The sequence below is a fragment of the Miscanthus floridulus genome, chromosome 16, assembly GCF_019320115.1.
Source record: "Miscanthus floridulus cultivar M001 chromosome 16, ASM1932011v1, whole genome shotgun sequence".
Classification (NCBI taxonomy): Eukaryota; Viridiplantae; Streptophyta; class Magnoliopsida; order Poales; family Poaceae; genus Miscanthus; species Miscanthus floridulus.
Genome location: NC_089595.1, coordinates 12,688,577 through 12,701,368, shown reverse-complemented (window position 1 = coordinate 12,701,368; position 12,792 = coordinate 12,688,577). Strand labels below are relative to the sequence as shown.

At 45.7% G+C, this 12,792-nt stretch overlaps 1 pseudogene; it reads left to right on the top strand.

Annotated features, from left to right (window-relative positions):
• The first annotated feature begins 6,538 nt into the window (after positions 1 to 6,538).
• Positions 6,539 to 10,200, top strand: LOC136510290 (receptor-like protein EIX2; annotated as a pseudogene).
• The last annotated feature ends 2,592 nt before the right edge of the window (positions 10,201 to 12,792 follow it).

Genomic DNA, 12,792 nt, shown 5'->3' with positions numbered 1-12,792 from the left:
AAAAAATCAGTGAGCAGTGAACAAAGATTAAAATCTAGGCTCACATTGCAGAGGCGAATATTGAGGTAACAAAAACAGTGTTACTATCTTTATTTACAAAGTCTAACTAAATTCTTAATAGAGTTAGTAAATACTTATCCTAATTTTTCTCTATTTCAGGAACATGAGTCTGACGTTGACGACAAAAGCACACATATGTAATGATCACAATTCTTCTTAGAACTCACATATTCTTTCATAGGAGGTGGGACACCTTAGCAAACCTAATCTTGTGGAATAGAACTCATCTTTGTATCTGCTTTGTCCAACAGGAAGATAACCTACCATCGCCAGAACTTGCTCCAAAACAACTCGCATGCTCAGAGCGCCACACCTTCATCCAAATCCACTCAAGACGAAATCAGGGGGTGGTGATGCAAATACTTCTAATGGTGCAACCTCCAAAAAGATAAAGATAGAACCTATATGCAGTTTCTTCATTCTCCACACTACACACGTGAAATTTGAGTTGCAGTCATATAATCATAAGTTGCACCAGGTTCTTTGCTTTAAAATTGCCCTATTTCTTGGTATATAGGAAACTAGAACATTGGTTGTCAAGGATGAAAAGCTGTCTTCTTTGGAACCAATATCAAAATCATCTCTTTCAGAAAGAAGAGAATCCTCACCCATTACAGAGGAGGAAGTCAGGGCAGTACTTCGTGCAATTGAACCCACCACATGCCAAGATCTGGTGTTGAGGTTCAAGGCTCGTCTAATAACTCAAGAGGTAGTGTTACAATATAAATAAATATAATTTTGGCCAGAACTTGTTAGCACCAAATATGATCAAACTTCACTGGTAGTGTTACAATTTTGGTCATAAGTAGATAATAAACCAAAATACATATTTTGATGTATAAACTCAGTATAGATTAATCAAGAATGTAAATGTAAACCTCGTATAATCTATAGGTAAATTTAGCGCCAACTATAAGCTTATTTATGATAGACAAAGCAAGAGCTCAAAAAATGGCTTTCATTATGCAAAAGTTAGAGCAACTCCAACAGAGTTGGTAAAAATAAATGGCTAAACTCATGATTTAACCAACCTCTAAAATAGAAACCCCAACAAAAAACAGAAAACTCCAACAACCTTTCCAATGAGGTGAGGAGAATGGCTAGTGGCACATGCAAGCTATATCTAGCATACGAGAACTCTGGGATACATGACTTGCTATTTTAGAAAGCCAGATACAATAACTGTTGGAATCTCTCATTTTTCCCAAAATAGTCAAATATAGATTACACAACATGGATAGCTCTTCTGTTGGAGTTGCTCTTCTTCGGCTGAACTAACTAACAGCTTCAACAAAGTACCATCGATGTTTCAGGTCACTGCAAAGCAAAATTAAAAAAACAGCAACTAGCAAAACAAAGTAGTACAAGGCTCTGGTACAATAATGCTCCAGTTTGCTTATTATCTCCCCTTGCTATCATGGACAGGCCATGTATGTTGTATGGTCGCTATAGCAGTCCCAGTAACTAGAAATCCAGCAACGCATCAAAGAGATGAACTGGCCAATCTTTAAAGTGGGCGTGGCAAAGCCGCGCCGGTCTTTCTAGTTATCATCTAATATTATATTATAAATATCAAGAAGCAAGCACAGAATTAATGGCAATACAAACCCAAGTTATCAAGTACTGCGACTCTAAGGGTGAGAGTTGTAGCTAAAAGATAGTAGAGCTCAGAAATTGCCAGAGAATTACAGTTACAATCTTCGAGCAATAGTATGTTGTTTGTTGCTGATTAAGGACAATGTTGACATAGCCCAGCTCAAGACATAAAACAAAGTTTCAATGTAGTTAAGCAAGAACCGAGCCTAGCACAATTATTGGGAGGTGTGGGCGTACACCCCCGGCCCATCACCTAAGTTTAAGTTCTCTTCGCCTCGACTTGGATGTCAAATTTTCTAATTTACAATGCCACCTAGGTTGTTATGTAGTTAACCCCTCACAGCTGCGCTATATAGTTTATAGTATATATACTAACAAACACGATTGAGAATTCCGATAACAAGAGCAGAACAAATTATACCTCTGAGTTTGCTAAGACGGGATCCCTTGCCACGAACTGCCTCATCAGTGACAGTGAGGTCTGGTTCCTGAAGTCATCCTCTTGAGGCCCAGGCCAAAACTTGCTGCAGAAGAACAAGTGAAATCTGTAAGACATCAGATCGCTGGAAAACGGAGAAGGGGAAGTGAAGAGAGAGAGAGAGAGGCAGAGGCTGGGAGGGATGGCGTGCTCTGCTCACGGGGGGTCTCTAGTGCGTTGCAGAGAGTGGCAGCGCTCGTTGGCCACGCGGCACGACGCGTGGGAGGCGCGCCGCGCGCGCTTGACGAACTCGGTCGGTTCAGCGCGTGGCCACGAGCACGACGAGTCGACGACGCTTCGGTGTTGGCTGCCGGGCCGGTTTTGGGCCAGACCGGGCCAGCACCCTAATAAAACATATAATATTATTTTCATTCTTTTATTATATTAAAATAAAGAAGAATAAAAGTTTTCCCTATCCCTCACAGAAGAAAGAAGGAATTAGCTTTTTTTTTGGTAGTTGACTGTTTTCATCTGAAATTATCAGTATTCTATTGGAAGTGACAAACCCTGGCATGATTTGATCTATTTTGCAGGGCTCCTCTCTAGCATCGGCTCTGACTCTGCCGTTTTTTCAGTAAAAAACAGAGAAGTCCGAGCCATTTTAGAGAAGCCACAAATTGTGGCTCCTCCAAAGGAGCCCCTCTAGAGGAGCCGTGCCAAACACCCCCTAAATAAATCTCCTTTACCCATATTTTTGTGCCATTTTTAGTTGGAAAATGAAGTTTTGGATGCAGAGAAGGCCCATCGTCAGGCACTACTGCAGTAGGGATAGGGTAGAGTTAGCCTGGACGACCTCATGTTAGGCTGCTGCTGCTGCTGCTTGGAGGAGCCACGCAACGAAGCAACTGAAGTGGATGGGATCGGATTGGGAGTACCGCGACACGGCCGCCAGCGCGCAGACTGGGAGCGGGACTTGGCGGCCGGTGTGGTCGCATGCATGGAGGCGGCGATGGTGATGGTAAAGAGCAGGGCGACGAATGGTTCCGAGGCCCCGAGCACGTGTAGGTGACATTCATCGACATGGTCTGCTTGTGGCCGCGGCGGCCGGCGTGCCATGCCAGTGAAGGCTTCTCTGCAACTAAAAAAATTGGGATTCACCCCGCGTTGTGAGGAAGACCCCGACGCTGGCAACTCCGACGACGACCTCGCTTCATCTGCTAGTCGCTCGCTGTACCTGGACGCCACTCGCAGGGCCCGCGGGGCCGCGCCTAGCTACCCCACCTCCCCGCTGGCGATAGCTCTGGACGTGGCGCAGAGCACAGCTGCCATGAAAGGAACCCACCTGGTGGCCGCCAAGACGAAGCGACGTCATTGGCTGGTCCAGCGCGCCCGATGGTCGCAGGGCACCACCGTTGCCGGCCACGCGTGGGCCCACACAGCGTCGCCTTGGTCTGGCCCGTGGCGCAGGGCGTTAGGTGCCTGACTTGGCTCGTCAGCGTCCACGAGCCACGCATGTGCCCCACCAAGGGCCCAACGTCGACGCCGACGGGTTCCAGATCGTCGAGAGCCGTCGTCACTGGCGCTGACAAGGGTGGCCACCAAACGCCGGCGCCTTGTCCCGCCGGAGTTAGTGGGCCTCTGCTTCAACTAGCTGGCACACGACCACGTTGCCGCTCAGTGTCGCTACCCGTCCCGCTGTCTCCATTGTCGAGGTATCGGCCATCAGGCCTGGGTGTGCAAGCGAGGTCGTTTGCCGCCGCACAAGCCCTCGTCCTCGGAGGCCGGGGTGCCTCTAGGACGTGTCGCCATGCCAGACCAACGGGATACAGCATGTCGCCACGACATCACGTCGTGCCAAGCCAAGCACTACCACTGTTGTCGCCATCGTCGCCGCACCAGCACCACCTCTGGATGACACTGATAGCTGTCCCAAGGTAGAGGTCTTCATCATCCCGACGAATGCGGAGCTCGCCACATCTGAAGCGGACCTCTCCCTTGTTCTTGTCACGCTCGTTGGTGGGAATCGGCCAACTGTCTAGCTGATGGAGTTCCGGGCGCACCTTTCCATAGCGTACCATGTGTCGGAGGGCACGACCGGCGTATGTGCCTGGCTTGGGGGCCCCTTTGCACGCGAGTGTCAGTAGGACGACCGTCCTAGCTCGTCGTGCGAGGTAGTTGGACTGCTACCTACAGTAGACACGATGCTGGACCCAATGTTGATTGAAGTGGCAATCCAAGATCCACCTCCCACCGACGCTCCGCTTCAGAACCAGGCCATGTTGCGGAGATGGCCACCAACGTGCTCGATGACCCTCCCAGTGACGTCCAGTAGACCTCGACTTCGCCCAGGGAAATGCTTCGGGCCTCGCCGTCGTCTTTGGCCATCGAGTTCGCAAAGCAAGTCTCAGCACCGCTGAAGACTCCGCTGATCAAGGCGACACCACCACGTCGAAAGCGTCGCTCTCCATCGCCTGCATCCAGTTGTCGTAGTATACACCTTGTGGCCAAGTGCGGTTCACGTGCCGTGAATGCAACACTGCAAGCACAGAAAGTGCTGACCGCCAAGTGGAATCCAACTCGGCAACCCTAGCAGAACGCATCTACTCAGGTCATGGCTGCTTTTAATCAGATTTTCCAGGAGCCACTTGACTCCGCAAAGAGGGCGGCTCTGCGCGAGCTGATGAAGTTCGGCCTGGCCAGGATCAATTGCATGTTCGAGGAGGCGTGCTAGTCTACCTGTCTATGGTCGTTTGGTCGCAAATGTAATAATGTAAATTAAGTCGACAATGTAATTATGTGAGCCCAAGTTGGGGTTCTGTCCTTCAGTACTCCTTTGATTACCGAGGAGTGGTGTAACCTACATTTTACTCTTCTGCCTAATGAAACACGTGTCACAAGGGCACGTTCGTGAAAAAAAACCATGCTTCCCTTTTTGCTGTGGTCTACAGCCTGTTGATTTGAAGATGACACCGCACTCGATTTCCTCCTCGCAGTGGTAACAGCACTACAACGGGTGCCAGTACGATGAAAGAAGAGTACTCCTACCTCCAATTATATATTGTCGCACTACTGCAGAAATCTTTTCCGAGGTGGGCAAAAATGATTTTCCGACGGAGGCGTTTGCTTGCCCGCCTCGGTAATTAAATTAGAAAAAAGCCCTCGATGAGTCCGCTGAGCCCATCGACGGGCCCGCCAAGCCCAATCCACCGCTGCCGTGGCGGTCGCCACCGTCCTCGCTGTCCTCGTAGCCTCCTGGATCCGGCACCAGGGTAGCGGCCGCTGGATCCAGGGGAGGGAGAGAGAGAGCTGAGGCGCCGCTACTGCAGGCACCCGCCACTGGGAGGCGTCGGATCTGAGCACCGACCGCCGGATCCAGGGGAGGGAGAGAGAGCTGAGGCGCCGCTGCTGTAGGCACCCGCCGCAGGGAGGTTCTTCCACGCGAAGCCGCTGTGGATCCGCCCGCCGCCGCCGTGGATCTTAGCACCGGCGAGGGAGAGAGTGAGGGAGATGAAGAGAGGAAAAGAGAGGGAGATGGGGAGAGCTGACCTACCTCGGACCCGCGCCGCCGCAACCCCGTCATCGAGCCTCGGACCTCGTGCGCCGACGTGCCTCGCACCGCCGCACGCCGATGAGGTCTTGCTATGCCTCGCGACGCCACCTCGCGCCACCGTGGTCCCACGCCGTCGCGTTGCCCAGCTGCACGCCACCGTGGCCGGCACCACCACGGCCCCGCGCCGCAACCGCCCTAGAGAGAGAGAAGGACCGGAGAGAGGCGGTGGAGAGAGAGAGGTTGGTGGTGGAGAGAGAGAGGGTCCGGAGGAGGGAGCCGCTCATCCTTGCGTCTGCGGCGCCTGGGAGAAAGAGAGTGGCGAGAGAGTGGGCTGGGAGTGAGGTTAGGGTTTCATTGTGTTTATATACTCAACACTGGTATTGGGCTTCGAAATAGTAGCGGGCTAGGCCAGATTTTAGGAGGCGGGCCTTATAAAATAATCGTCTCGGTTAATGATTTACCGAGACGGTTGTGTTATAATGCCCGCCTCGATTAATAGGCATTAACCAAGGCGGTTATATTACATTACCCGCCTCGGTTAATAGATTTTAGAACTGCCTCGGTTAATAAAAGATGACCGCCTCGGTTAATCCAGGCATTAACCGAGGCGGTCGAAATGCCTGCCTGCCTCCAAGACACTATACCAAACGCTGCGCAAAAGAATTTGTGTAGTAGTGCCGGTCAGTTCAGTGTAATTTTGGTGTGATTTCATATGTCCAAATAAAGCGATCTATCGATGTCTACTCTACGATAAATATTATTAAGATTGGTAAAAAGTTGACACTGACGTATTGAACGATAACTGTGAATATTGCAAGCAAAAGCAGAAAATGTCCAATCCAATAACGGACACCCATAGCTACTGGAGTATTTATCATCCAGCACTGCAAACGGATCGAGTCAGAACAAACACAATGGCTGTAACGCCGCGATCCTCCTTCCATGGAGCTGCAGCAGCTATGTTCCTCCTACTCTTCTCCCTCCTAGCAGCACTAGCACCAACGACCGTCGCCACTTCTCGGTCTGCTGTCTCCAGTGGAGGTGGAGGTATGCAGCTCAACGGCAGTTGCATCGCGGCCAAGAGGGATGCGCTGCTCGCCTTCAAAGCCGGCATCACCGGCGACCCCAGCAGATGGCTGAGATCGTGGCGAGGCCAAGACTGCTGTCGGTGGTACGGGGTGAAGTGCAACTCCAGGACAGGCCATGTGGTGAAGCTCGACCTCCACAACGATTTCTTGGAAGAAGATTTTTTTGACTTCTTGGGAGAGCCTTATTATGGTGAGGACCATGTCGCTAATTGGTTGTGTGGGCAGGTAAGTTTATCACTTCTTGCCCTACGCAGACACCGGTATCTAAATCTTAGCGGAAATTCTATTGGGGACGGACTGGCTATACAGGAATTCATGGGTTCTCTAAGGAGCTTGAGATATATTGACCTATCTAACATGAAGTTCAGTGGTCAAGTACCTCGTCAGCTAGGAAACCTTACCAAATTGAAATACCTCAACATAGGGGTCTAAGAATTCATTAGTCAATATTCATATTCATATTCATATTCATATTCATATTCATATTTATCGGATGTTTCATGGTTAGCAAACCTCCACTCACTAGAGTATCTCGACATGAGCAGCGTAGACCTTAGCACAATGGTTGACTGGGTTCATTGGGTGAACACCCTCCCAAATTTGAGAGTACTGGATCTCAGTTCTTGTCAACTTACACCATGTTCGTTTGATCGTATCAGCCATGCTTATCAACCATGATCATGGATTTAAATAGCGGGCTATAGCAACGCTATAGCGCCGCTATAGCCTCTGGAGAGAGCTTCCGCTACGCTATTTCTATTTTTCCGCTATGTCATTTATAACTACTATACTATGCTTTAAAGTCGCTAAATTGATTAGCTGTGACTTTAAAATAGCCCTGCTATTTCAACTTTAGTTTTTAGAGTGACAATCTACTTATTATATATTTATCTTTTGCTGTTAAGTTGATCTTTTAGAAAATTGAACACTTGAGTCTCACAAATTGTGCTATAATGCTATATTAAATAATATTTCTTAGACTCCTAAAGCCTGGAAAACATATTTGTGTTCAGTAATTTTCCCGATTCTTGTGTTTTTATGAAATAATTACTTGATTTTTTATGGTTTTCTTAAAAACCGCTATCTGTCATAGCTCCGCTATAGCTTTATAGCTTCTGTAAAAAAGATGCCGCTATTTGCAATAGCCTGCTATTTTAAACCTTGGCCATGATACAGTGTTTTTCTCTCACAACAAAATAGCATCAGCTGACTTATAAGCCATAGAAACGATCAAGCGAACAGGGTGTTAATAGTTCCATCCCATCACTTGTACACCACAACCTTACGGTGCTCGAGAACCTTGACCTCTCTTGGACCATTTTTCACGGTCCCGCTGCACCAAATTGGTACTGGGGTGTAACTAGCCTCAAGAGTCTAGACATAAGTAGTTGCAAATTGTCGGGGCCCTTTCCTAATGAGTTGGGAAACTTGACCTTGTTACGGACCCTCAACATGGAATACAATGAAATCCAGGGGATGATACCATCAACACTGAAAAGCATGTGCAGTTTACAAGCAATATACCTCAGCCAGGTCAACATTGGTGGGGATGTAGCACAATGGAGCGGATACCAAAATGTTCCTTGAACAGTTTGCAAAAGCTATTTCTAGATGAAACCAACATCACTGGCATGATACCAAAGTCCATATCCAGCTTCACTGCCTTAAGCAACCTTGACATCAGTAGCAACCACTTGAGCGGTTTTGTGCCTGTGGAGATGGGAATGTTAACAAATCTGACTATGCTGTACATTGCTAATAACAATTTCAGTGGTGTAGTATCAGAAGACCACTTCTTTGGTTTGGCTAATTGGAAGACCATTGGCTTGAGTGATACACATATTCAAGTCAAGGTGGACTCGGATTGGAAACCACCATTCGACTTGCAAGAGGCATATTTTTCATCATGTTATTTGGGTCCCCAAATACCTAATTGGCTTCGATGGCAAAAGAGCATTTCAAACCTTGACATTTCCAACACAGGTCTTATTGGTACAATTCCATATTGGTTTTGGACAACATTTTCTAACACCACATATTTGGACCTCTCTTACAACCAAATTACTGGTGAGTTACCCCTTGATTTGGAGTTCATGGCTATAGAGGTGCTTCTTCTCCAGTCAAATCATTTAACTGGTTCAGTACTAAGACTCTCAAGAAGCATTGGTTTATTGGACATCTCCAACAATTCTTTAGATGGACAACTGCCATCAAATTTTGGAGGTCCACATTTTCAAATTGCAGTTCTCTTTTCCAATCGCATAACTGGGACCACTCCTGACTCTATTTGTCAATCACGGCAACTGAGGTTATTAGATTTTTCAAACAACCTGCTTACAGGGGGGCTTCCTGATTGTGGCAGAGAAGGGTTGAAACAACAGATCCCACCTAGCAACAACTCTTCAATGGCTGATTCAACAAACGTTTATAGTTTATACATCGAATTTCTCCTTCTACACAACAATAGTCTGTCAGGTGGATTTCCATTATTCTTGAAACAATGTAAAAATCTTGCATATCTTGATCTAACTCAAAACAGATTCAGTGGAAAGTTACCTACATAGATAAGTACCAACATGCCTCAGTTGGTAATGTTACGGCTAAGGTCTAACAAATTTTCTGGTCACATTCCAATTGATATAATGAGGCTATTTCAGCTCCATATTCTTGATCTAGCAAACAACATGTTTTCTGGGGTTATACCACAATCTCTTGCAAACTTGAAGGCTCTAACTACCACTATGGATTCTGAAGGAGATAATAATCCTTTCAAAGAAGTTTATGATTCTGCTTATTGGAGCGGTGATATGGGAATGTCTGGTGATAGCCTTTCGTTGCCAACTAAAGGCCAAGTGCTTGACTACACGGGGAATATCTTATTTTTTAAGAGCATTGATCTATCTTGCAACAGATTAGTTGGGCAAATTCCCAAAGAAATCGGTGCACTTCTTGGGCTGATAAATCAGAATTTATCATCAAACTTATTGAGTGGAAACATTCCATTTAAAATCGGCAATGTGTATTCATTGGAGTCTCTTGACTTGTCGAACAACCAACTTTATGGTGAAATTCCTCAGTCCTTGACAAATTTAACTTCGTTGAGCTATCTGAATTTGTCCTACAATAACCTATCTGGCAGAATACCCTCAGGACATCAACTAGACACTCTCAGGGCAGAGGATCCTGCTTCAATGTACATTGGCAATCCTGGTCTTTGTGGGCATCCACTTCCAAAGGTGTGTCCTGGAGATCAACCAAAAAAAGAAGATCCCATGAGATGGCATGAAGATGACAAGACTCGAATGGATATCTATCTTGGTTTCACAGTGGGATTCTTGGTAGGTCTTTGGATAATATTTTGTGGCCTTTTGTTCAAAAAGACTTGGAGGTACACCTATTTCAGCCTATTAGACAAATTGTATGGCAAGGTGCATGTCTTTTCTGTAGTCACTTGGCAACGGTGGTTCAGAAAGCAAGGTACAAACTGAGCAAGCGCTATACAAGTATTAAGTATATATGGGAAAAACAAAGCACCACTTATTTATTGGGTTAGAACGACCTTCAGCTGTGGAGCATTTGATTCTAAGTAATGAATGGTAATTCACTCCATCCACAGCCACAATAAAAGTTCTCAATGCATAATGATATTGCTGTACTGTCATATATGTAATGTAAGAGCTAGGCTGTTAATCATGTTGTAAGGGCGAAGCACTTCAAGCTTTGCCTCGAGCCACTTGTAATATGCAATAAGTTTGTTTGTTGTACATGGCAGTATTCTACTGGAAGTGGCAAACCCCTGGCACGAATAAATAAATCTGCTTTACCCATATTTCTGTGCCATTTTTCGTAGGAAAACGAAGTTTTTCGATGCAGAGAAGACTCATCATCAGGCACTACTGCAGGATGAGGTGCGTGGTAGCCTGGGACGGCCAACACACATAGCGGGGCTCATTTCTGGGCCGTCCATCCATGATGGACGGCCACCAAGTTCTGTCTGCCACTCCGATCCTGCCTGATGGAGCTTTATTTGGGTAGTGTATGTAGTAGTGCTGCTGCTAGCAAACAAGTCACACCAGCTAATCGATTACTTATGTGGGGCTTATCAATTGTGGCAGCGAGGACGAGCCCAATCTGGGACCAGGGGGACTTTTGTGAAAATCCAGGACAGGGCTTACGTTACTTTACTGGGATCACTATTATTATTAGTTGTGACACAAATCAAAAGGTTATCTGTATGCTGCAGGCCTGCAGTTCCATTAATGGCTATGATCACAAACCTATTCTGCAACTGTTTAGTTTCTCATATTGCATCCTTGGAAGAGATGCTACCGTACTGTGTTTAGTTACATCTTCAGCTTTGTCTGTGTGAGATGTGGGATTACCATAGTACAATATAAGCGATGAAAATATAGGGTGACACGTTAGTATGTTACAGCAAAAAAAAGAAAAGAAAAAGGATACACCTTCTCTGATTAACAGAGGTGGACACATATAGTGGCGCTGCTCTATAAATGGCCGATCGACTATAAAAGAGGCAGACTTTCAAAGGCGTCTGTCTCAGTTTGTCGACTAATAAAGACGAGCTTCTTAAGATGCCTGCCTATGAAAATTGTCATTAATAGAGGCGGGCATTCTAAGAGTTTGCCTCTAGAAATCGATTAGCAGAGACGGACATCTTAAGAGGCTCGTCACTAGAAATAGTTGTATCCAAAAATAATTCATAACTTTTGCAGATAAAGTTGGATGAAGGCAAACTTCATAAGAAAGTTATAGCCCTTGATGTGATCTACAACTTTGTAGTTGAGAAGTTTTTGTATTTGAACTGTTTAGAGTCCAAAAATATTGTTTTAAGTTCTCAGCTTTTGAAATTTTAAATTTGAATTTTTCAAACAATTTTGGATGTTACCATGGTATATACCAAAAAATTATTTATCAATGCTGACTACAATTTATAGCTGTAATTTTTTTTAATTTGAAATAGTTTAGAGTCCCAAATATATGTTTTAAGTTTTTAGATTTGAAATTCAAAATTTAGAATTTCCAAACCACCTTGAGTATAGTATTCATACACATGGTTATTAATACCAAAGTTGTAGTGGCTGGCCCAATCTACAAGATTGTTGTTGGTAAGTTCTTTATTTGATGTTGTTCGCAGTCTCAAATATTTGCTTTAAACTCACAGACTTTAAGATTTAAAGTTTTAAACTTTCAAATAATCTCGGATGGAGACATACCTGCGCGAGCGGAGGAGGGAGCTGTTGCTGCCGCTGGTGGTGATTCTGCTGGGGCAGCCCGTGGCGGCGGGTGGGAGTTGCGGAGGAAGCCATCGCCGACGACGTCGGGTCCATGGCGACCAGGGCCGGAGACGAGCACTCAGAACAGCCAAAGGTTGAAGACAAGGGTAGAAAAGACATTTTCCCCCACCTTCTCTCTCTTGAAATCTGATAAATGAATAAAATAATCGGTGCAGTATGTTACGTCAAAGATACACGCTTTCATAATGGTACTGGCCAAATTTTCAAGTTGGTGATGTTCATCAACATATACCACGTTCTTGATGTCCCACAACAAAATTTCCCAAAAGAAAAATTAGGATTCACCCTGCTTCCCTTCTTACAGTCATCACAGACGTAATAAGAGTGACGCGCTGAATCTTCGTCTGTGATGTACGTTTAGACACGTGTGTAATAACAAAATCTGACATAGTGCACCGCACGCGATTTCCTCACAGCACTACAACTGTTTTTGAAGGAACAGGAGGGGCGGAGCCCCTACAGCACTACAACTGTTGCCAGTGAAAGAAGAGTACCTCCAATTATATATTGTCGGCCAGTTTCTCAGTGTAATTTTTGGTGTGTTTCATATGTCCAAAAAAAAGCGATCGATTGCTACTCTAGGATGAATATTATTCTGACTGGTAAAAAGTTGACACTGACATATTGAACGATAACTGTGATTATTGCAAGCAAAAGAAAATGTCCAATCCAGTAACGGACACCCATATATACATTGCTAATTTGCTATTGCTACTGGAGTATATATTTATCATCCAGCACTGCAAACGGAGTCAGAACAACACA